This window comes from Mobula hypostoma, chromosome 17 (genome assembly GCF_963921235.1).
Source record: "Mobula hypostoma chromosome 17, sMobHyp1.1, whole genome shotgun sequence".
Lineage (NCBI taxonomy): Eukaryota > Metazoa > Chordata > Chondrichthyes > Myliobatiformes > Myliobatidae > Mobula > Mobula hypostoma.
In genome coordinates this window covers 36,959,484-36,985,547 of record NC_086113.1, presented here as the reverse complement: position 1 = coordinate 36,985,547, position 26,064 = coordinate 36,959,484, and positions in this window count along the sequence as shown.

Genomic DNA, 26,064 nt, shown 5'->3' with positions numbered 1-26,064 from the left:
ATTGTGGTTTGGTGCGAAGCGTAAAACACAGGACAACACCATAACAGACAATACAATGGCAACCATCAATTTACAAAGCAATTGTGCAAACAGCCATGAGAAATCAGCAATTAGTAGAACATGCTCAAATGTCAAAAATCAAGCAAATATATGTGAACCTATCAGAAGATTAGATAATTATCAACAGAAGAAGGAAAGCAGGAAAGACCATTTAACAAATGTTGTTGAGGGATTGTTAGGGTATTACACCTGAGTGTTTGTTGGAAAACATAGAAACATAGAAAAACTACAGCACAATACAGGCCCTTCGGCCTACAATGTTATGCTGAACATGTCCCTACCTTAAAGTTACTAGGGTTACCCATAGCCCTCTATTTTTCCAAGCTCCATGTACCTATCCAAAAGTCTCTTAAAAGACCCTATCATATCCGCCTCCACCACAGTTGCTGGCAGCCCATTCCACGCATTCACCACTCTCTGCGTAAAAAACTTACTCGTGATATCTCCTCTGTACCTACTCCCAAGCACCTTAAACCTGTGCTCTCTTGTGGCAGCCATTTCAGCCCTGGGAAAAAGCCTCTGACTATCCACATGATCAATGCCTCTCATCATCTTATATAGCTCTATCAGATCAACTCTCATCCGCTGTTGCTCCAAGGAGAAAAGGTCGAGTTCACTCAATCTGTTTTCATAAGGCATGCTCCCCAATCCAGGCAACATCCTTGTAAATCTCCTGTGCACCCTTTCTATGGCTTCCATATCCTTCTTGTACTGAGGCGACCAGAACTGAGAACAATACTCCATGTGGTGTCTGACCAGGGTCCTATATAGCTGCAACATTACCTCTTGGCTCCTAAATTCAATTCCACGATTGATGAAGGCCAATACACCGTATGCCTTCTTAACCACGGAGTCAATCTTTGCAGCTGCTTTGAGCGTCCTATGGACTCGGACCCCAAGATCCCCCTGATCCTCCACACTGCCAAGAGTCTTACCATTAATACTATATTCTGCCATCATATTTGACCTACCAAAATGAACCACTTCACACTTATCTGGGTTGATCTCCATCTGCCACTTCTCAGCCCAGTTTTGCATCCTATCAATGTCCCACTGTAACCTCTGACAGCCCTCCACACTATCCACAACACCCCCAACCTTTGTGTCATCAGCAAACTTACTAACCCATCCCTCCACTTCCTCATCCAGGTCATTTATAAAAATCACGAAGAGTAAGGGTCCCAGAAGAGATCCCTGAGGCACACCACTAGTCCCCGACGTCCATGCAGAGTATGACCTGTCTACAACCACTCTTTGCCTTCTGCAGGCAAGCCATTTCTGGATCCATAAAGCAATGTCCCCTTGGATCCCATGCCTCCTTACTTTCTCAATAAGCCTTGCATGGGGTACCTTATCAAATGCCTTGCTGAAGCTGGATAGCTACAGGAAAGAAGCTTTGGAGATGACATGTGCAGCAGTTCTGATGGACTTATCATGTCTCCCTGATGGCAATTTGGTGAACAGGTGACGGCTGGGTTGGGTAGAGTCAGCAGTAGTCTTTTCAGTTCTTTTCTTTGCTCTGGTGATGAACAGGTCTTTTAATGTTGTTAACTGACAGCCAATGATCTTCTCCACTGAGTGGACCACTTACTGCAACTTGGAACTAGAGAGGGAGGAAGTGGCAGGAAACTAAACAGTGACAGAAATAGTCACAATACTCCATGATAGCTGAGCAAGAATTCACCAGGATACGCCATGAAATACTAAGCTTCTTAAGCTTACATAGAAAGACCAATCACAGTCAGGCTTTCCTAGTGATGAGTGTAACATGCTTATCCCACTTCAATGTATTAATAAAAGTAGTCCCCAGGAATTTGAATGACTTGACAACAGACATAGTGTGACCATTAATTTCCAAGGGAAGGACAGGTAGGGGGTTGTCGGCACAGGCCAATCCTCATTTCCACTGTTTTAATAGCAATAAGCTCCAAATTGTCAGGAGCACACCATGCTGCAAGACAGCCTGCCTCTCTTTGATAGCAGGTCACATCATTGTTAGAGATGAGACAAACTACAATCATGTCATCTGCAAACCTTATGATTTTAATGAATTTGTCTGTGGAGGTATAGTCATTTGTACAAAGTGACAACAGGAGGGGTGAAAGAACACAGCTCTGGGGAGAATCTGTGCTTATAGCTATTGGATTGGATTCCTGTCAGGAAAATCATAATCCACTGACAGTTACTTTAAGGTACAGCTAGCTGGGTTAGCTTGCTGTGGACCAACTCCGGAACAACAATGTTGAAGGCAGAGCTAAAATACACATACAAGATCCTCACATACAGTGGGTGTTGGGGGAGTCCATATGTTGAAGAATGTAATGAAGACACAAGTTAATTGCATCTTCAACTGAGCGATTATAAGCAACTGTAGCAGGCCAAGAAGAGGATCAGTAATAGACTTAAAGGTAGGCCAACATCAGACGTTCAAAGGTTTTCATAACTACTGAAGTCAGAATGACTGGCCTATAATCATTAAGTCCAAGGACCTTATCTTTCTTGGGAACTAGAAAGATTGTGGCAACTTTAAATCAGTCTGGAACCCTGCATAATTGCAGAGAGGTGTTAAATAACTCAGTGAAGACATGTCTGGCTGACCCCTCACAGTGCCTTAGATTACCAGGTGAGAGGCACCATCAGGGCCTGCAGCTTTCCTAATGTTCTGTTTTCCAAAGAGTTTGTGAACATCTTCTTGCTTCACAGAAAGTATGGGGTGGGATGGGGGTAGGAGGGAAAAGGGGTGGAGGTTGAAGAAGGTGAATGGAACTGGGGTGGGTGGAGGATGGTGATTTTGGAGTGTTTATGAAAGGGATGGTGTAATGGGATTAGCAAATTAGGATCAGAGGAAGTGAGAAGAAATAGATGTTGATTGTTCTTATCAAACCAGCAATAAAAGTGATGGAGCTGACGGGCAAAGGTAGGGGAAGGGGAGATTTGAGAGCACTTCTGTTCGAAATTGGTAAGGCTTTGCAGGGAGCTCCAGACTGCCTGGCAATTGTTGGTGAAGTCTCTCTCTTGCTGATCATTGTGCCTTTCACTACTTTCTTTAATAATCGCTATTTTGCAGAGCTATATTCCTTTCTGTTTACAGACCTGTAGGCATCATCCTTTTCCAATCTGAGGGTCCTCAACCCCTTGGTGAACCATGTCTTGTCATTGTTATAGCTCACCTTAAGAGATAAGGAAGAATTTCTTTAGTCAGAGGGGGATGAATCTGTGGAATTCATTGCCACAGGTGGCTGTGGAAGCCAAGTCATCGGGTATAATTTAAGGCAGAGGTTGATAGATTATTGATTAGTCAGGGCATGAAGCAATACTGGGAGAAGGCAGAAGACTGGGACTGTTAGGGAAAATGGATCAGCCATGATGAAATGGTGGAACAGACTCAATGGGTCAAATGGCCTAATTCTGCTCTTATATCTTATGGCCTTTTTAGGAAGGCATGTATCTTCACAGAAGGATCTGTTAGATGTTACTGTGTCAGCATATCCATCTATACTGCCCTACCAGTATTCCATGGCCTTCCAATCCGTGGTGCCGAAGCAGTCGTTCAGCCTTCCAACTGTCTCAGGAGTCCACTGCTGTCTGATGGTCTTGGTTGGTTTAGATTGCTGCAGTTTTTGTTTATAGTTGGGAAAAAGCATGATCATTCCACGGTCAAAGTAGTCGAGGGGTGCCTGAGGAAAATGCCGGAATGCTCCTTTAATCTTGGGATGATTTTCTCTGTAACTACCTTGAAGAGTGAAGATCAACATTTTCCATGGAAGGATTGATTCCAATCCCCAATGATGAGAGGGATTTTTTTTGAAGCTTGAGATTCAGCTTATTTTCACATATAAAGGTGGCCAGAAGCTATCAATGCCACTTCAATTTTGTTTTCTTTTTCTCAACATTTTTAAAGTCAGTCACAGAGATGTACTTTGAAACATTGTTTAGTGACATTAAAAAAGAGTGGGCTGCTGACAATTCAAGGAGAAGTCATTCTGCCTGAGGCAAGACCTGCTCACAAACCTGCTCTCATTCTATGTGATAGTGTGGAAACATAAAGACTAGATTTAAAAGAAGCCTTAAAAACATTCCAGAAATTTCACGTCATCTTAATCCCCTGATGAAAACATTTACAAAGAAAGATCTTGCAGCTGACTCTGGTCAGTAGGTAAACTAACAGAATATTTACTCAAGCATAAAACAGCTCAGCCTTCTCTCAGCTTGTTTATCTTATTGGCATTACTTCATAGAAGGTTTCCTCAGTGCTTTGCCAACACTACTCTTTTAATCAATTCCATCCAATAAAAGAATTAACCTCTTTTTTAAATTTATTTGCTATCGGTAGTTCCACTCTGTGTACATATTTACTATCAAGATCCTCTGCAATGACACACTTCAAAAACAATTGAAAGTGCAGGTAAGATGTTGGGGCATTTTTAGAATATTAAAACATTAAAGGTACTTATTTCATCTCTGAAATCAGCAATGAAAACATAACAAATCTTTTGTGATGTAGTCTCTACCTTAGATCTGAAATGCAAAAGTTTGCAATGTGCAGATTAGCAACTTGACATAACAGGATATGAATACCCACTACATCCTTCTATCCCTTCAAAATGCCCAAAATAAATATATAAATGAAGGGGAAATTACATGCAAGCCATCGTTCAAATTGATTTGCATGTAAATTAAATAAAAGAAATCAAAATGCAAGGCACTGAATCAAAACAATACTAAAACATGACTTGATTGCAAATAGAACACATGAAGTTAATTGTGCATCTTTTAGACAACAGCAGGCAGAAGGCCAGTGGCAACAGACTAAGTCAACATTATAAATAAGACATGATCAAAGACACAACAGGGATGTGGAGAATCCAAGAAGGCCATTAAGTCTTCCTTGTGTTTGTGCAGACATTTTATCAGAACAATCGAGTTACTTTCATAGCACTACTTTGTCCTCACTGTCCTCAATTTTCTTAAAATACTTAAGCATGTTTGCTTTCTAAGCGTACTATCTTCACCTTATGTGCTCTATAGCAAAACATTTCCGTTTACGCCAAATCTCTGAACACAGTCCTGCATTCTTACTTCTTGTCCTTTTCTGAGAGTTCTAAATTTATTCATTTAGAAACACTTTTTCTTCTTCATTTTATGAATATATTTGATCATTTCAAAATAAGATTCCATAAAATGACCTTTTAACATTTTCTTGTGAAGAGCAATTAACCAAGTATATGAAGTGACTCAACTTTTTCACATCTGATAGTAGAGATCCATTCCTATAATAGATTGCCCCAAAGTCTGCACAATTGTGGTTTATACATGACTATGTTCAAATCTGCTTCTCCTCTTATTCCAGTAATTTGAGGTTGCAAAAACTATAGAAGCGTAGTGTTACTAATTGCTTATATTACCTGTATTAAAATAGCAGGAAAGATCAAGCAAGAGATTTTGCAAAATTTATTCACAAGAATGTTACCTGGAGTGGGCAAGGGTGAGGCTTGAGTTATCAGGAGAGTTTGGATAGTTTTAGTCTGTTTTATCCTGGGACAAAGAAAGCCGAGAGTAGACATGATAGAGGCATATAAGATTGCATGGTAATGTAGAATTTAAAGGCACATAAAATTTGGATGGGTCAGTAATCAGTGGTTGGGAAGTCGTTGAAATCGATTGTTAGGGATGAGATTACAGAGTACCTGGAGGCACATGTCAAGATAAGCCAAAGCCAGCATGGCTTTCTGAAAGGAAAAATCCTGCCTGAATAATGTACCGCAATTTTTTGAGGAAATTTCAAGCAGGGTAAATACAGAAGATGCAGTAAATGTGGTGTACTTGGATTTTCAGAAGGCCTTTGACAAGGTGCTGCACATGAGGCTGTTTAACAAGATAAGAGCCCATGGAATTATAGAGGAGTTACTAGCATGGGTGGAGCATTGGCTGATCAGCAGAAAACAGAGAGTGGGAATAAAGAGATCCTATTCTGGCTGGCTGCCGGTTATCAGTGGAGTTCCACAGGGGTTGGTGTTGGGACCACTGCTTTTTACGATGTATGTCAATGATTTGAACTATGGGGTTAATGGATTTATGGCTAAATTTGCCAATGATACAAAGATAGGTGGAGGAGAGGGTAGTGTTGAGGAAACAGAAAGCCGGCAGAGAGACTTAGATAATTTAGGGGAATGGGCAAAGAAGTGACGAATGAAATACAATGATGTAAAGTGTATGGTCACGCATTTTGGTGGAAGAAATAAATGGGCAGACTATTATTTACATGGGGAGAGAATTCAAAATGCAGAGATGCAGAGGGACTTGGGAGTCCTTATGCAGGATACCCTAAAGGTTAACCTTCAGGTTGAGTTGGTGGTGAAGAAGGCAAAAGCAATGTTGGCCTTCGTTTCTAGAGAATATAAGAGCAGGGATGTGATGTTGAGGCTCTATAAGACACTCGTGAGACATGGAGTATTGTGTGCAGTTTTGGGCTCCTTATTTTAGAAAGGATATACTGACGTTGGAGAGGGTTCAGAGAAGATTCACGAGAATGATTCCAGGAACGAAAGGGTTACTGTATGAGGAACATTTGGCAGCTCTTGGGCTGTATTCCCTGGAGTTCAGGAGAATGAAGGGGGATCTCATAGAACCATTCCAAAGTGAAAAGGCCTGAACAGATTAGATATGGCAAAGTTATTTCCCATGGTAGGGGATTCTAGGACAAGAGGGCATGACTTCAAGATTGAAGGACGTCCATTTAGAACAGAGATGAGGAGAAATTACTTTAATCAGAGTGTGGTAAATCTGTGGAATTTGTTGCCATGAGCAGCTGTAGAGGCCAAGTCACTGGCTGCATTTAAGGCAGAGATAGATGGTTTTCTTGATTAGCCAGGGCGTCAAAGAATATGGGGAGAAGGCAGACTCGATGAGCCGAATACTCTACTTCTGTTCCTATATCTTATGGTCTTATGGTTAGCACAACTTGTTGCACTACAGGCTGCCTGCATTCAAATTTCACCACACGTTCTTCCCGTGACCACGTGTGTTTCCTTAGGGTTTTCCTGTTTCCTAATTGGTCACTGTAAATTGTCCTGTGATTAGACTAGCATTAAGTTGGGGGATAGCTGGGTGGCGAGGCTTGAAGGGTAGGAAAGGCCTACTCTGTGCTGATTCTCAATAAATAAATAAGAAATATAGATAGAGTAATTGCCAGTGTCTGTTTATTATTGTAGGGGAGTCAAAACTAGATCTCCGGGTAAATTTTTCATACAAAGAGTAGTTGGTATCTGGAATGAGCAGCTGATTGGAGGAGGTGGAGACGGAATAGACAAAGGAGTGTTATTGGATGTTGTTTATCTGTATTTTTATAAAGCCTTTGACAGGATGCAACACACGAGGCTGCTAAACAAAATAGGTGCCTATGGTATTGCAGGAAAGGTACCCGCATGGACAGAAGATTGGCTGATTGGCAGAAGGCAAAGAATGGGAACAAAAGAGGCCCTCTCTGGTTAGCTGCCGCACACTGGTGGTGCCTCTATGTTTTGGTGTGGGTTCTACTACGTTTTACTTGACATGTCAGTGATCTGGATGATGGAATTGATGTCTTTGTAGCCAAGTTTATGGATAACGCAGATATAGGTGTTGGGGCAGGTGGTGTTGAGGAAGCTGTGAGTCTGCAAAAGGACTTGAACAGTTTGGGAGTATGGGCAAAGAAATGGTAGATGGAATACAGTGTGGGGAAGCGTACAGTCATACACTTTGATTGGAGGAATCATAGACTGTTTTCTATGTGGAGAGAGAATTCAGAAACTGGAGGTGCAGAGTGACTTGGGAGTTCTAATGCAAGTTTCTCCGAAGGTTAGCATGCAAGTTGAGTTGGTAGTAAGGAAAGTAAGTGCAAATTTCGCATTCATTTTGAGAGGACTGAAATATAAAAGCAAGGACGTAGTCCTGAGGCTTGGTCAGACCATATTTGAAGCAATTTTGACCCCCTATCTAAAGAAGGATATGCTGGCATTGGAGAGAATACAGAAGAGTTTCACAAGAATCATTCCAGAAAGGAAAGGGTTAAAATAGAAACATAGAAAATAGGTGCAGGAGTCAGCCATTTGGCCCTTCCAGCCTGCACCACCATTCAGTACGATCATGGCTGATCATCCAACTCAGAACCCTGTACCTGCCTTATCTCCATACCTCCCTGATCTCTTTAGCCACAAGGGCCATATCTAACTCCCTCTTAAATATAGCCAATGAACTGGCCTCAACTATTTCCTGTGGCAGAGAATTCCACAGATTCACCACTCTCTGTGTGAAGAAGTTTTTCCTCATCTCGGTCCTAAAAGGCTTCCCCTTTATCCTTAAACTGTAACCCCTCGTTCTGGACTTCACCAACATCGGGAACAATCTTCCTGCAACTAGCCTGTCCAATCCCTTTAGAATTTTATACATTTCAATCAGATCCCCCCTCAATCTTCTAAATTCCAGAGAGTATGAGCCTAGTCGATCCAGTCTTTCATCATATGAACATATGATGTTCATACGATGTTTATATGATGTTCAGTCCTAACATATGAAGAGCTTTTGATGCATCTGGGCTTGTACTCGATGGAGTTCAGAAGGATGAGTTGGGGGGTTGGTGGGGGTCCCTCATTGTGACCTAAAAACATTGAAAGCCCGAGAGAGAATCGACTCGAAGAAGACTTTTCCAGTAGTTGGAGAGCCTAGGACCAGAGCCACAGCCTCAGAATACAAGGAGGAATTTATTTAGCTAGAGAGTAATGAATCTGTGGAATTTATAGCTGCCGATATCTGTGGGGACCAAGTCGTTGAGTACTTTTAAAGCAGAGCTTGATAGATGGTTGATTAGTCAGGGTGCCACAGATTACAGGGAGAATGCAGGAGAGAGAATAACAAGTCAACAATGATTGAATGGCAAAGCAAACCCAATTGGGGAAATGTCCTAATTCTGCTCCTGTGGTTTATGATCCCATGTGCAGGACAACATTAAAGAGGCATCCATATACATCCTCGAATGAGTAGGTCGGAAAGAGATACGGAATTAATGCATTCAAGTGGGATTAGTATACAGTGGATAGGTGTAATATTCAGCATAGATGCAGTGGGCCAAAGTGCCTGTTTCTATGCTGTACAGCTCTAGAACATCCAGCAAATAATGAAATAGGAGTACCTTGAAGTTAGTTACACTATTTTCAGCTATTAGACAGCAGTATTCCTTTCAGCAGTGTCTTCTATTCGGAGTGAATTTATGTATTCCTGGAACAATCTCTTTACATGCCCATTGGACTAAGACTTGCTACAAAATTCAGTGCTAAATGAATTCAACTAGCTAAGCTATGCCAGGCAGCAAGCTATATGAAACAAGTGGGAAAATAAATCGAAGACAATGTTGATAGGGTTCATTGAGGAAAGGAGTGAGGAAGATTGTGTTGACCAGAACTTTAGCACAGTTCAATTGAAGTCAATGGTCCGTTTCTCTACTGTACATTATAAGTAAGACAATATAACTAAATAATTCTACAATTTTAAAAAGGACATTTCAGTCTGCACTCTTCAGCATCCAACCAGACTGCAATCCAGCAAGTAATGTACAGTGCTGGGTCATTCACTTTACTTAAATAAAAGCTCATCACATTCTTTAATATCTTACCCTTTTAGAGACAGAGAAGGGGGCGAAAGATAGATAGATAGATGGATACTTTATTGATCCCAAAGGAAATTACAGTAAAACTGTAGCATTACAAGAGCACAGATATAAATATTAGAAGAGAAGTAGAAAGAATAAAAATATGTTACCACAAACAGTCTAACAGGAGGGGGTCATCACTTCCCTGGCTATAGTTTGACTCATTATAGAGCCTAATGGCCGAGGGTAAGAATGACCTCATAAAGTGCTCTTTGGAACAGTGCAGTTGTCTTAGTCTATTACTAATAGTGCTGCTCTGTTCAGCCAAAGTGGCATGCAGAAGGTGAGAAACATTGTCCAGAATTGCCAGGATTTTCTGTAGGGTCCTTTGTTCTACCACAGCCTCCAGTGTGTCTAGTTTGTCTCCAATAACAGAGCCAGCCTCTCTAATCAGTTTATTAAGCCTATTGGCATAACCAGTGTTGATACCATTGCCCCAACACACCACCACATAGAAGATTGTACTGGTGACAATAGACTGGTAGAACATGTGAAAGAGAGACCTGCATACTCCAAAGGACCTCAGTCTTCTCAGGAAGTATAGGCAACTGGCTCTTCTTGTACACAGACTCTGTGTGGGTGCTTCACTCAAATCTGTCATCCAGGTGCACACTCAGGTACTTGTAGGTTCTCACATCCTCACTATCAACAGTAACAGGGAGCAGTGCAGGTTTAGTCTTCCTAAAGGCCAGCACCAACTCCTTTGAATTACTAATGTTGAGCTGCAGATGATTCAGCTTCCACTGTTTGACCAAGTCCTCCACCAGGGCCCTGTATTCATCCTGCTGTCCTCCCTTTATACACCCAACTGTCGCTGAGTCATCAGAGAATTTCTGCAGATGGCACGACTCAGTGTTGTATCTAAAGTCTGAGGTATACAGGATAAACAGGAAGGAAGCCAAAAGAGCCCCCTGTGGGGCCCCAGTGCTGCTTATTGCTATGTCTGACACACAGCTCTGAAGCCACACAGGCTGTGGTCTGCCGGTCAGTTAGTCCATTATCCAGGGTACAATGGAAGTGCCAATCTGCATTGAATGGAGCTTTGCCCCCAGCAATAAGAGCTGTGTGGTATTGAAGGCACTTGAGAAATCAAAAAACATGATGCTCACCTGCTGCCCTGCTTATCCAAATAGGACCATGCTCTGTTCAGCAGGTGGATGACAGCATCATCGACTCCAATGTGCTCCTGGTAAGTGAACTGCATGGGATCGAGGGCTGATCTGAACAGGGGTCAGAGGTGAGCTGGGACCAGCCTCTAGAGTCTTCATGATGTGTGAAGTCAGGGCCACTGGATGGTAGTCATTCAAGGCATTTGGTTGGCCCTTCTTGGATGCTGGGACCACACATGATGTTTTCCACACAGTTGGCAGCCTTTCCAGCCTGAGACTCAGATTGACAATGCACAGGGGAACTCCAGCACACTCCTTCAGGACCATGGAGTTCACACCATCCGGTCCCAATACATTGCCATGTTTGAGTTTCCCCAGAGCCCTTCTCACCTGCTCAGTAGTGAAGTTGAGTCCATGATGACTGGGGTGTTGATGGAAGGTGGGGGCTGGGGGAGGTGAAAATCGGGACGATAGCAGTTGGTATGTGGAGGTGTGGATATCAGGTGGAGGACAACTTACAATAAATGGCCTCAAGGAAGTGAATCTCAGGGTTGTATATGGTGACTAATATGTACTTTGATAATAAATTTATTTAAAGATTTGAAGATGTTTTTTCCACATCTACGTAAAGCTTTGTTGCAGGAAAGTGGTATCCATCATCAAGGACGCACACTGCCCAGGTCATGCCACTGGGAAGGACGTACTGGAGCCTCAGGACTCACACCACCAGATTCATGAACAGTTATTACCCCTCACCCAATGTTTATATAGTTACTCAATAAATTCATAATATAGCAACAACCATAATATAATCAATGAAAGTGCACCGTCTTAGGCCTTCAACAAAGTGTGCAAAAGGCAACAAGGTGTGTAATTACAAAAAAAGAGAGAAAGAATAATCATAAATGTGGAGAACATGAGATGTAGAATCCTTGAAAGTGAGTCCATAAGTTGTAGGAACATTTGAATGTTATGGAAGCAAAGCTGAGTGAAGTTATCCCATTTAGTTCAAGAGCCTGATGGCCACTATGGACTGCCTAAGGTCTCTCCATCAAAGAGTCTAAGATCCAAGGTTTTGAGACCTACCAAGGATAGTTTATGCACCATCTTGTGAGGAATGATGATATTGAAGTTGATGAACAACGTTCTGACACAGGGGACATCATTCTGCAGGTGAGATGGGATCAAGCAGAGAGGAGAGGTTATTTTATTATCAGTGGACGGATATGGGTCATATGCAAACTGGTCGGGGTCCAAATTAGTGGGAAAGCAGGATTTAAAGCTGTTCATGACCACCTGCTCAAAACACTTCATTATTATTGAGGTCAGTGCCACTGGACAGTAGTCATTAGGGCAGGTTACCATAGGCCGCTTGGGCGCTAGAATGATACCCAAAAGACAGAGGACTGTCTTAAACAGATGTTTTAGATGTCTGTGTGAGAACATCTGCTAGAAGGGCCACACAGTCTCTCAGCACCTGTGCAGCTATGTTGTCAGACCCTGGCACATTGTTCAGTGCATCAGACTGTGCAGAGAAGATATTCAACTTATCATGACGAGAGGTCTCACTGTCATTGATATGCTGTGTGCTGTTATAGTCCATTATGGGTCTGACTGCCCTGTTATATTCGCTGCAAATTGCTGGTATCACAGAAATGGTTGTAGCTTCTCTATGTGTAGTCCCATTTCCCCTTCCTGATGGCATGGGAAAGCACAGCTCTTGCTGACTTTAGAGCCTGCTACTGTAGCTGGGCAGCTCGAATTTAGTCAAAACCTATAATCAGTAATGGCGATGATGAAAGTAACCTTTTATTTCAAAATAAAACACGTAGTTCGCTAATATTCTTTGGGTAGGAAAGCTGCAGTCCTCATTTGGTCAATGTGGGATTCTGGTTTCAGTTTGATAAGGCTAAATGATTTCCAGAAGTGTCAGCCAAATCATTCAGTACAAGATCTATTATGGATAGGCAACAAATACTGCCTTTGCCAGGAGCATCCACATGAACTTTTACACAAACAAAGGCTCAGATGAAATGCAGATTTCCACTCACAGCTGCTCACAGTGTTGTTCCTTTAAATTCAAGGATTCAAAGCACATTTATTAGCAAAGAATGTATAAGTTATACACCTTGAAATTTGCCTGCTTACAGGCAGCCACAAAAGCAAAAAGCCCAAATAACCCAATTTTATTAAAAAGACCAAAAACCACTGCACAGAGAAAGAGAGAGAAGGAACACAAATCATGAAAAGAATAGAAGCAAACCAACAACACTCCAACAATTTCAGCATTTCAGACTGTGTCCCAGATCTGCTTATGGAGCAGCCAGGGTAGGCCCAAACCTCATCCCAGTTCATCACACCAGTGGGGCAAAAATGCAGAGCAGCCGGATCAGCTCACAGCCTTGGTGCCACAGAGAGAGGAATGAACATTTACGGGAGAGCGAGTGAAATCAGTCAAACCCTTGCCTCCGTTCCCAACCCTTCAGCTTCCAGACTATCTGTGCCGGCATTTAAATTATCTAAGTGCCTCGCTCAAGGGCCCAGACACTGGCACCATGATACACTTGGGTCACCCAGCCCAAAGCCATTCTCAATCTCACAAAACCGGCTCAGTGCTTGAAGCAATCCAACCTTGCACCTGGGTCAGATGAATGAGCATTGAAACTCTACCACATTGACTCCTCTGCAAATTACTCACTCCATCTCCTTCAACTCTGTCTGTGACCCCAGTTCGAACACATTGCGCCTTGCAATGCCCCAACACAGCTCTTCCCCCGAACCAGCCTCGTTTCCACCCGCCTCAGCACTGTCTGCAGTGATAACCCATCAAAATTTGCTTTGGAAGCAATGTTTTCAGTTTGAATCCCTTGCCTTTCGATCTGCTAGTAAGCTGTCACATGGTTTCAGTAGCACCATCTTAAACCAATAAAGTTATCCTACCTTCATCATCCTTCCCACGGGCGCTGTTGGGTACTTACAGCTGCAAGTAATTTACTTCTTTTTGTCATCTATTCTATAGGCTATAGTGCCATCCAAATCTGCAATCGGCAATGTGTCTATTATTTTGTACTATAATTGTTGATATATTAACTTGAAAGAATCCATCAATTCAAAGATTAAGGATTCTTGCCAGAGTAATAAGGTGAATACTTACTTGTAGTCTGAGAGCTCTGCAAATTGCTAAAATACCTGCATGATTGTGACATCACAAAATGGCTCAGAATTGTACCAAATGCTAACAAAATGCTTTCTGATAAATCATATTATTGCTAATGGCAAGTCACAAGGATTGTTTCATCATAATAAGAGGTGTTGTCAAAAAACTGTAATGAGAAACACTTTGCTGTAAGTTTGCTTATTGCAGAAAATATATGCACTGTGGAAGATTTCCTTTCGTTATGGATGATATAAGTGAAAGATGTAATTGTTTCCACTAGAATCTTTTTCTCAGCTTAAGTATTGGAAATGTATTCTTTCTCATGCTGATAATGAAATGTTCCTTTTATATTCACTTCCTTTATGCATCATGTAATTCTCACTATGAAGAAGGAATTGATCTTCATAAATGATTACTGCTGCTGTCCCTTTTTATGTCTGCAAGCAATGCCCCATCACACTATTTTAATGAAAGAGTTGCTGCCCTGGAAACTGCAGTTGTGTTGGTTCCATTTAATGCAGTTCTATTAAAAATCCTTTTCTACTTTGTCAGTCAAGCCCGAATGCAAACAATTTAAAATAAGTACATAAAGTATTTGTACTTCATGAACAATAATTTCTAACCTGTAGGGATGCAGGAGTTTACTCATGTGAGTTAACATCTTTACAAACATATATCCATAAAAAAGGAATTATAAGTAGTACCCTTATTGCTTGGAAACACTTTTCAAAACATTATCACAATAAAATGATCCACCATTGGTTACTACCCTTTTAAAGCCAATTACTGTCTAAAGGGAACAGATAATAATGTGTGTTTTGAAATTTACAGACAGATGATAAATTTAAGTATAGCCCAGTGAAAGCATAATCTTATTGACAATGGAAACAAGCTTTGGTTTCCTTAAAGGTAAGTTAAGTCAATATTTTAAAATGAATGTGTAATATTTGGAATATTTACCAAGCTAAAAGAATGCCTATGGTCAGATCCTTAATGGAAACAAAGAGCATGAGGGGCATAGAGTTGAAACAGTGCTGCCAAGAAAACAACCTCTCCCTCAATGTTGCAAAAACAAAGGAGCTGGTTGTGGACTACAGGAGGAATGGAGACAGGCAAACCCCTATTCACATCAATGGATCTGGGGTTGAGAGGGTGAACAGCTTTAAGCTCCACAGTATAAACATCACTGAGGATGTCACATGGTCTGTACATACCGGCTGTGTGGTAAAAAAAAGCACAACAGTGCCTCTTTCACCTCAGATGGTTGAAGAAGTTTGGTATGGGCCCCCAGATCCTAAGAACTTTCTACAGGGGTGCAATTGAGAGCATCCTGACTGGCTGCATCACTGCCTGGTATGGGAACTGTACTTCGCTCAATCGCAGGACTCTGCAGAGAGTGGTGTGGACAGCCCAGCACATCTGCAGCAGTGAACTTCCCACTATTCAGGACATCTATAAAGACAAGTGTGTAAAAAGGGCCTGAAGGATCACTGAGGACCCGAGTCACCCCAACCACAAATTGTTCTAGCTGCTACCATCCAGGAAACGGTATTGCAGCGAAAAAGCCAGGACTAACAGGTTCTGGGACAGCTTCTTCCACCAGGCCATTAGACTGATTAATTCATGCTGACTCAACTGCATTTCTATGTTATATTCACTATGTTGTACGTACTATTTATTATAAATTACTATAAATTGCACATTACACATTTAGATGGAGACATAACGTAAAGATTTTTACTCATGTGTACGAAGGATGCAAAGTAGTAAAATCAATTCAAGTCAATATTTTCTAGTCATAGGTAACATACTTCAGTGTTCGAGTGAAAATAATGGCATCTAGAGGTTCATAGATTAGTCATGGTTATGACTATCCTCACAGACAAAGCCAGAACCAACCCAAGTGTTTTTAAGGCTTCTTTGTTCACCATTTATTGAAATCAGACTCATATCTCAATTTTCCTTCAAGGAATGATATTATACTTTTCTGCTTGAGCTAGTGTTTGCATATATTTGGCCCAATTTTACTAAATGAATTAACTGTCTTTTCAGTGAAGGGGATACGCACACAAAGAGCTAAAGTGAAGGAGATACACACACAAAGAGCTGGAGGAGCTCAGCAGGTTAGGGAGCACCTATGGAAAAAAGATACAGTCAACATTTTGGCCTGAGCCTGAAATATCAACTGTTCATTCCTTTCTGTGGATGTTTCCTGACCTGCTGAGTTCCTCCAGCATTTTGTATGTGTTACTGTAGGTCTTCAGCATCTGATGATCTCTTGTGTTTGTGACAATGAAGTGGATATTGCCAATTAGATGTGATGAACAATTTCCTGACATCATTGATTACAATGAAATGGAAGTTATGCATATTTAATAAAGAACAGGGAAGCTACTTTGCAGATTTCTTGTCAAGACTGAAAATGAATATCCATTTCTCTCAGTTTACTCCAAACTTCATCTCATGGATTTTAAACCAGCAAGAATGATGAATACAATCTTGTTGACGGGACAATAAAATTGTTTCTGATTTTCTTAATTCAGCATTATACAGCACTACTCAATTTTATCAGAACATAAATTCCCAAGATTAAATTTATTCAGCAATGCGAGTAGTTCGCAACTTATCAGTGATATTAAAGATAGTAACACTCATTATGGTCGTGTTGGTATGACATGAAGAAACCATGACATGAAGGTCCTTTTTGGTCAGGAAGTCGTCTGCAATATAAAAATAGTTCAGCCCACCACCGCCATCATTGGCTGTATTAACATGTCTATTTTAATTCAATTTACAATCCAATAAGGATGACTGTCCTTGAATGTAATTGCTCTATCATTCATTCATTTTCAGATGCTAAACTCTGGATCATATTCTTCAACTTATTTTTACTTCTCTATCTCTCTCCTTCTGTAGGACACATCGAGAAGACCACCACTTATTAATTTACCAGTCATCTTCCCAAATATGATTTTAAGTGATTCAGTGACTACTTTTATTTGATAATGTCTGTATTAAGACTTAAGTGTTTTCCTACATTACAGGTATTCTATAAATATAATTGTGCTTATTGGATTGCAATTTACCTTTTGCGATTAATTATTTTTTTTTATTTTAAGCATGTTACATGTTGTATCAAATGTGGTTAAGACACTGCTCCAGTCGCGGAGACACAACATGCTGCCTTGGCCAAGACTCGAACCCACGACCTTCAGATAGTGAGCCCAATGCCCTAACCACTTGGCCACACGCCACACTTATACATTATATGCTTCAGTAGAATCATTGCCTTCATCCCAGATTCAATTAGCTTATTGTCATATGTACCAGAATGCGATGAAATTCATTACTCTCATGAACCTCACAGAGTAAACAGTATATACAATAATAATAAGTGAGTGCAAAGTAGCAATATCACCAGAAACAATCCAACATATCACAGGATCTGTAGCAATATAACACAATCTGATTACTTACACAGCACAATCAAGTGGCAAACACCATTCACCAAAATCTTGCTTTAAAATACTAATCTCATTTAAAAAATCATACCTCACCATAAATACAAGCTTGATCCAGTTTTAGAGTCAGAATACCACAAATTATATTATGACCTATCAGTGATTACAGATAGGACAATCCATAATAACTGTCTGGATATAATAACACAGTATAAACAAACAAGAACAACTTACTTAATAGATATAGCCATTCTAAACACACATAGCTTGCAGAAATCAATAAGTGAAAAACACCAGAAATATGCTGAATTAAAAAAGAAAATTGAAAGACTTTGGAAAACGAACAGGGTATACATTGTCCTGATAGTAATAGCTACAACTGGTATCATCCCGAAGGCACTACATAATAGCATTAAACAATTAGAATAGATCATCACTAGAATAGCCCAAAAGTTCCTAGCAATTGAGAAATTAGCATGCTTGGCTTTGCAACGCACCTCAGGATTACCAGCCTGAGCTGAGAAGAAATAAAAAATATAATACTAATATCCCATGAGGGGTTTTATGTCCCCCATCAGGGGTGTCGCCTGGAGGTGATAGGGGAAAGCTCTGCAGATATGCAGGGCAGGTGGGAAATAAAATGTCACCCATGGGCCAAAACAGAAACAAATCCAGGCACGTCTGTTCACAGATTGGGCATTGCTCTAGTCAGCATCAGTTCTCCATGTTGGCTGATACCAAAACCTGGCTGTAGCTATAAAAAAAAGAATACACTTTCTTTTTGGAAATGGAGAGATGTTTATAGAATAGAGAGATACAACTGCTGCCTGGGGATCTTGCTGGAGCTACTGCTGGACATGACAGTAAGCTATCTGCTTGTGGTGCTCCGTTGAATGGGCAGGCAGGCACCGGGAAAGCCGATAGAGTTACTGCCAACTTTCGAAGTAGCCCACTAACACCACAAGCTGTGGTTGCTGCAAGTGTTTCTCAGGGGAGTGGTCCACTTACAACTGAGAGCACTCAAGCAGTTATGAGAAGAAAGACACGCATGAAATGGTCATTAGAAATAAGTACATTCCTAATGCATGTATATTACCGAGTAACGGAACTTGACACCAATATGACAGCAAACTTTATCAACAGTTTATAGCACAATATCCTTTCTTGAAAGCAAATGCATAACGAGTAGCAGATCAACATACAGTGATAGTAAAAGTAACTTAATCCTTATAGACACGTTCAACCAAATAAAACATGTTGCACAACAGCTAGAAAGAAACCAACCTGAAGACCACAACAACGCTATGCAAGAAAATAATGAAGGTGCAACCCACTGAAGCACTGACGAAAATACAATTATATCAACTACTTCACAACTGGATGGTAAGAGCAGCAACACAGATGTAGAGCCTTCACCCATGCTGTTGATGAAATTGAGCTTACAAAGTTATCCTGATAACACCATACTGACAGAATATATGAGTATTGTCCCCACAAAAGGACCCTACATAGCAAAATACAATATGTTGTCAACATTATCAAAAATTGTTAATACTTCCAACAATATTATATTACCACAACGTACAGGAAAACTTGAAACATTTGAAGAACTACACACAATAATATAGTATGCAGCATTAACAGCAGTGCAATACAATGCTTCCAAAATAGAGGCACTCATTCATAGAAATCCAAAACTGAGTAATGAAATAAGAACACTGAAATGGCAGAAGAGATTAAGAAACAAAATTGAAACCCTAAGAGTCCACTTAATGGAGTATAAAATGGATAAGCTGAGCAAGAAAGTTAAGACAAAAGCTAAGGAAATATAAGGTCCATACAAGATATGTTCAATCTAACAAAAGCATTATAGAATTTATACGTACACTAAAACAAAAGCTTGGTGCATACAAAGCCAGGTGAAGTAGATACATGAAATGTGCCAGACAATGAAAACAGAATTATCAGTTCAGAGACAATGAAAAAGGTTTATACAGAACACTGAAACTAGATTTAACGTGCCAAAATGTCACAAACCCTAGCACAGAATTACCAACAAACCCAGAGATAATGAACTTTTGGTCTAATATCTGGTCAAACAGGATGTCACACAATCATGAAGCAAGCTAGATTAGGAAGGAAAAGGAATGCACTCACACAATTGAAGAAATGCAAGAACCTGAAATTACAATAGATATGCTAAAAGAGGTTATAAAACATACCCACAACTGGAAAAACATTGGCAGTGATAATATTCATAATTATTGGTTTAAAAAATTTACATGCCTCTATCTATACCTATTAATACATACCAACAATTTTCTGAAAAGCACTGAAAAAGTGCCTGAATTTTTGACAGAAGGTAAAACATAACTCTTACCTAAAGGAGAAATCACAAATGATCTATCAAAATAACATCATATTACTTGTTTACAAACTAAATATAAAATAGTAACATCATCTCATATCTAGTTCACCACTGACTTAGATAACCAGAAGGATTCCATAAGGGTATGAAAGGATGTAAAGAAGAGCTGATAGTAGATTCTGTAATTCTAAATCAAGCCCAACTGAAAAACAAAAACCTTTCATGTTGTTAAATTGACAACCAAAAGGCATTTGATTTTGTCCCACACTCATGTTTAATAGCAGTTCTTAATATATATAAACTACACCCAATACTTGTGAAATTCCTTTGACATCTGATGAAGCATTGGTGTACTATAATCACCCTATCTATTAGTAACCAGAAAAGAATAACCACCATTAATCAAAATACACCGAGGCATTTTCCAAGGCAACTCTCTAAGCCCATTATGTTTTTGTCTAGCTTTAAACCCACTCTCTAATTTACTGAATTGGATGAAAATTGGGTATCAAATCAGAAACAACAAAATGAGTGAGACCTTAACACACCTTCTATACATGGATGATTTCGAATTATATGCTCCTTCATCAGTTAAGCAAAAGCAAGTAATTCAAATAGTAGGACTATTTTAGAAAGATATAAACATGAAGTTTGGACTGGATAAGTGCAGAACATTTAACATTAAACATGGTTTGTTGCCTTCCGGGTGCCAGGGTCCGAGATGTCTCTGACCGGGTGCACGACATCCTGGTACAGGAGGGAAAGCAACCAGAAGTCATGATACATGTTGGCACCAACGACATAAGCAGGAAGAGGGATGAGGTCCTGAAGTGTGAGTTTTGGAAACTAGGCAGAAGGCTGAAGAACAGGACATCAAGGGTGACATTCTCAGGATTGCTGCCAGTGCTACGTGATAGTGATGGTAAGAATTGGAGGAGATGGCAGTTGAATGCATGGCTAAGGAGTTGGTGCAGGGGGCAGGGTTTTAGATTTTTGGATCATTGGGATCTATTCTGGGGAAGGTGGGACCTGTACAGATTGGATGAGTTGCACCTGAACTTGAGGGGGAGAAATATCCTTGCAGGTAGGTTTGCTAGCATGGTACGGGAGGGTTTAAACTAATTTGCAAGGGGGATGGAACTCGGAGCGATAGAGGAGTGGAAGAAGTGCATGGAGTAAAGCCAGATCTATCATATAGAGAGGCTTTGAGGAAAGAAAAGCAGAATAAAGGGTGTGAAGGTAGTAAGGTAGAAGGGCTAAAGTGTGTGTACCTCAATGCAAGAAGCATCAGGAACAAAGGTGATGAACTGACAGCTTGGAAACATACATGGAATTATGATATAGTGGCCATTACAGAGACTCGGTTGGCACCAGGGCAGGAATGGATTCTCAATATTCCGGGATTTCAGTGCTTTAAAAGGGATAGAGAGGGCAGAAAAAGGGGAGGAGGGGTGGCATTACTGGTCAAGGATACTATTACAGCTACAGAAAGGGTAGGTAATGTAACAGTATCCTCTTTTGAGTCAGTATGGGTGGAAGTCAGGAACAGGAAGGGAGCAGTACCTCTATTGAAGGTACTCTATAGGTCCCCCGGTAGCAGCAGAGCTTCTGAGGAGCAGATTGGGAGGCAGATTTTGGAAAGATGCAAAAATAACAGGGTTGTTATCATGGGTGACTTTAACTTCCCTAATACAGTATTGATTGGCACCTGATTAGTTCCAACGGTTTAGACGGGGCAGAGTTTGTTCAGTGTGTCCAGGACAGATTCCGGTCACAGTATGTGGATAGGCCGACTAGGGGGAATGCTATACTAGATCTAATATTAGGTAATGAACTGGGTCAGGTCACAGATCTCTCAGTGGGTGAGCATCTGGGGGACAGTGACCACCGCTCCCTGCCCTTTAGCATTATCATGGAAAAGGACAGGAAAATTTTTAATTGGGGAAGGAAAAACTATGAGGCTATAAGGCTAGAACTTGCGGGTGTGAATTGGGATGATGCTTTTGCAGGTAAATATACTATGGACATGTGGTCGATGTTTAGGGATCTCTTGCAGGATGTTAGGGATAAATTTGTCCCGGTGAGGAAGATAAAGAAGGGAAGGGTGAAGGAATCATGGGTGACAAGTGAAGTGGAAAATCTAGTCAGGTGGAAGAAGGCAACACACATGAGTTTTATGAAGCAAGGATCAGATGGGTCTATCGAGGAATATAGGGTAGCAAGAAAGGAGATTAAGAAGGGGCTGAGAAGAGCAAGAAGGGGGCATGAGAAGGCCTTGGCGAGTAGGGTAAAGGAAAACCCCAAGGCATTCTTCAATTATGTGAAGAACATAAGGATGACAGGAGTGAAGGTAGGACCAATTAGAGATAAAGGTGGGAAGATATGCCTGGAGGCTGTGGAATTGAGCGAGGTCCTCAATGAATACTTCTCTTCAGTATTCATCAATGAGAGGGAAGTTGATGACGGTGATGACAATATGAGTGAGGTTAATGTTCTGGAGCATATTGATATTAAGGGAGAGGAGGTGTTGGAGTTGTTAAAATACATTAGGACGGATAATTCCCCGGGGCCTGACGGAATATTCCCTAGGCTGCTCCCCGAGGTGAGGGAAGAGATTGCTGAGCCTCTGGCTAGGATCTTTATGTCCTCGTTGTCCACAGGAATGGTACCGGAGGATTGGAGGGAGGCGAATGTTGTCCCCTTGTTCCAAAAAGGTAGTAGGGATAGTCCAGTTAATTATAGATCAGTGAGCCTTATGTCTGTGGTGGGAAAGCTGTTGGGAAAGATTCTTAGAGGTAGGATCTACGGGCATTTAGAGAATCATGGTCTGATCAACAACAGTCAGCATGGCTTTGTGAAGGGCAGATCGTGTCTAACAAGGGAAGATCGTGTTCTTTGAGGAGGTGACCAGGCATATAAATGAAGGTAGTGCAGTGGATGTGATCTACATGGATTTTAGTAAGGCATTTGACAAGGTTCCACGCGGTAGGCTTATTTAGAAAGTCAGATGGCATGGGATCCAGGGAAGTATGGCCAGGTGGATTCAGAATTGGCTTGCCTGCAGAAAGTAATGGGTCGTGGTGGAGGGAGGTGATTTTTGACAAGGTGACAAAGGAGATTGTTGAGTTTAGGGCAGTGGATGTTGTCTACATGGATTTTAGTAAGGTATTTGACAAAGTTCCTCATTGGGGGCTATCCTGAAGATTAAGATGCATGGGGTCCATGGTGAATTGGCTGTTTGAATTCAGAACTGGCTTGCACATAAAAGATGAAGGATAGTGGGTTGAAGCAACTTATTCACGCTGGAGGTCCGTAGTTAGTAGTGTTCCTCAGAGATCTATCTTATACCAGAGGGCATGCATTGAAGGTGAGAGAGGTAGATTCAAGGGAGATGTGAGGGGCAAGTTTTTTACTCAGAGAGTCGTAGATGCCTGGAATGTGCTGTCTGTTATGGAAGTAGAGGTAAATACATTAGAGGCCTTTAAGATATGTTTGGATAGGAGCATGGTTGTAAGGACAATCGAGGGATATAGACTTGGTGAAGGTAGAAGGGATTACTGTTTGGGTGTTTTTGATTTGCCTTTTAGCTGGTCCAGCACAACATTGTGGGCTGAATAGCCTGTTTGTGTGCTGTACTTCTCTATATTCTATGTTCTAAATAATAATAACATTTTTATCGTGCTCTTTAATATCTGGATACCATATTTTGTTTACTGTTAAAATGAATATACAATGAATGAAAGAATTACAAGTTTATGTACAGTGATCTGATATGCATTGCAGATGTTTCTCAGAGAAACTGGCTTACAGACAGTTTTTATGAATAACGTAACCCAAGGTTTAGCTATATATAGATTGAACAGAAAACACTGTATTCTTTTGATTTACATATTCTTTATTACTCATTGTCACCTTTCCAGAAGGAATTTTCATATTTTTCTAGCTCAAAGGTTCTAAAAGAAGAAGTATATACTATGTTATAAAGACTGTACTTTATGATTAATTTAGCGCAGACTGGCCAAAAAATCTGTCTGTTTCCATCAAGGTTAGAAAGATTTGCATTGATTTTAGTTACTAATTCTTCACTTCTGACCTTCCTCTGAATTAAAAAAAAAATGCAGGCTATTGAACAAGTTGTCTATGGCCTAGATGGTCATTTACCTTCAACCAGTTACTTAGTTCAGGACATCATTTGTCTGAAATGAAAATCATAAAAGCCCAACCACACTAAGTTCATTACTATAAAACATCTTTAAAAATTTATTAACAAGAGATTCTGCAGCTAATGGAAATCCTGACCAACACTTGCAAAATTTTCGAGGAACTCACAAATCAGGCAGCATCCGTGGAGGGAGCAAATGATTGCATTTCAGGCCAAGACCTTTCATCAGCACTGGAATGAAAGGAGGCAGCAGTCAAAATAAGGTGTGGGGAGGGGAAGGACGACAAGCTAGCAGGTGATAGTTGAAACCAAGTGAGGGGGTAAGTAGTTCGGGTGGGTGAAGTTAGAAGCTAGGAGGCAATAGGAGAGAAGAAATGAAAGAAGGAGATGTACCAGAGTGAGGTGATGGGCAGGTGAGGAAAAGAGAAGGGATGAGAGGGAAAACAGAATGGGCAAATAGGGGAAAGGTGTAAGAAATTATTTGAAGTTAAAAAAAATGTTCATACCATCAGGTTGGAGGCTACCCAAGTGTTGTTCTTCCACTTGAGTGTGGCTTCATTGTGGCAGTAGAGGAGACCATGGACAGACATGGCAAAACGGGAATGGAAAGCCAAATTGTAATGAACAGAGGGAAATCCTGCCTTTTGTGGAGGATGGAGCAATAGTGCCAAAGGAAGCATGTCGCACGTGGAGAACAGGATACGATAAGTGACCCCGACCGACTCACAAGTGAAGTGTTCCCTCTCCTGGAAGAACTGTTTGGGGCCCTAAATTGCGATGAAAGAGGTAGTTTAGGGGCAGTATAACACTTGTCATGCTTGCAGGGATAACTTTACCTTTATGATAACATTGATAACTTTATCTTAAAGGTAAGCCTTTAATACTTGTGAACCTCTGCCTTTTTCAAGCAGAAACATCACTGCAGCCTCGAAAATGGTATTTTATTATTAATATTAAATGTTGGTTTGGGGCTTTAGTGCTTTTGTCTCTGTCAATATCAACTTATATTCTTCGTCTAATCACAGCATACTTAGTACTACGTATTATTTTCATCTTTAGATAGAGATTCAAATATTGCATTGTTTAGTGCCCTACGATTATTGTGAGCGGATTTTGAATAGAATGCTCCTTTCATACATTAGGACTTATCTATATGATATGCAACTTTCATCGGATACAAATGCTTCCAACAGGCCTCGAGAAAAGAGCAGAACGCAGCCAGCTTGAACTGAGTTATCACTCACAGACTCCCTCATGGCCTTCTAGCAGCTCATGCTAGGCAGAAGCCTTTAATCTGCTGATATGAGACATTCTGAAACATTTGTAGATAAAAGATACTAAAAATTTTCAATAAAAATCTTTAAAATAACTTTAAAATAATTTACTGATATGAATTAATTAAAAAATAAAATTGATTAAAATAAAGTAGCAGGTATTGTTATCATGCAGGTCAGTGATCTGATTTCAAATAAGTGTGGCTTCTTCAGGTGAGGGGCAGCTAAGAAGGGTAGTCACACTCACGATACAATAAATGATCAAATATGTCCGGTCTCAGTGGTCATTTCAAGAGCCGAGCAAACACTCTGATGCATCCACATCTGAATGCTAGCATGCTCTGTACTTCCATGCACTAAATGTTCTAATGGGAGCATTAAAACTAGTTAGTGACTCTGAGAACGCAGTCCATCCCATTATAAACAAGTATGTACTGAGACTAATGGCACTATAAAGTAGAAAAATGAACCTAATTTCTCAAAAGATGATAGCAGCCATTAGGTATATTTTCCTGCACATTGCAAAAGTGATGATGTTTATTGCTGGCCTTGATTAAATATTCATATATAAAGGGGAATCATGGAGCGTAAGATCTGTTTTAGCATATCTCAGTGATGACATAAATATTAGTCACCGCATAGCTGCTATCCATGATATGTTTAAAATGAAATGAATAAGCTGTTCTAAGATAGGTGTACCTTTACTGTTTGTAAAGCACTCCACATTGATGCAGAAACTATCACAGTCATAAATAATAAAAAAACAGAAAATAAAGATTAGAAAATCACCA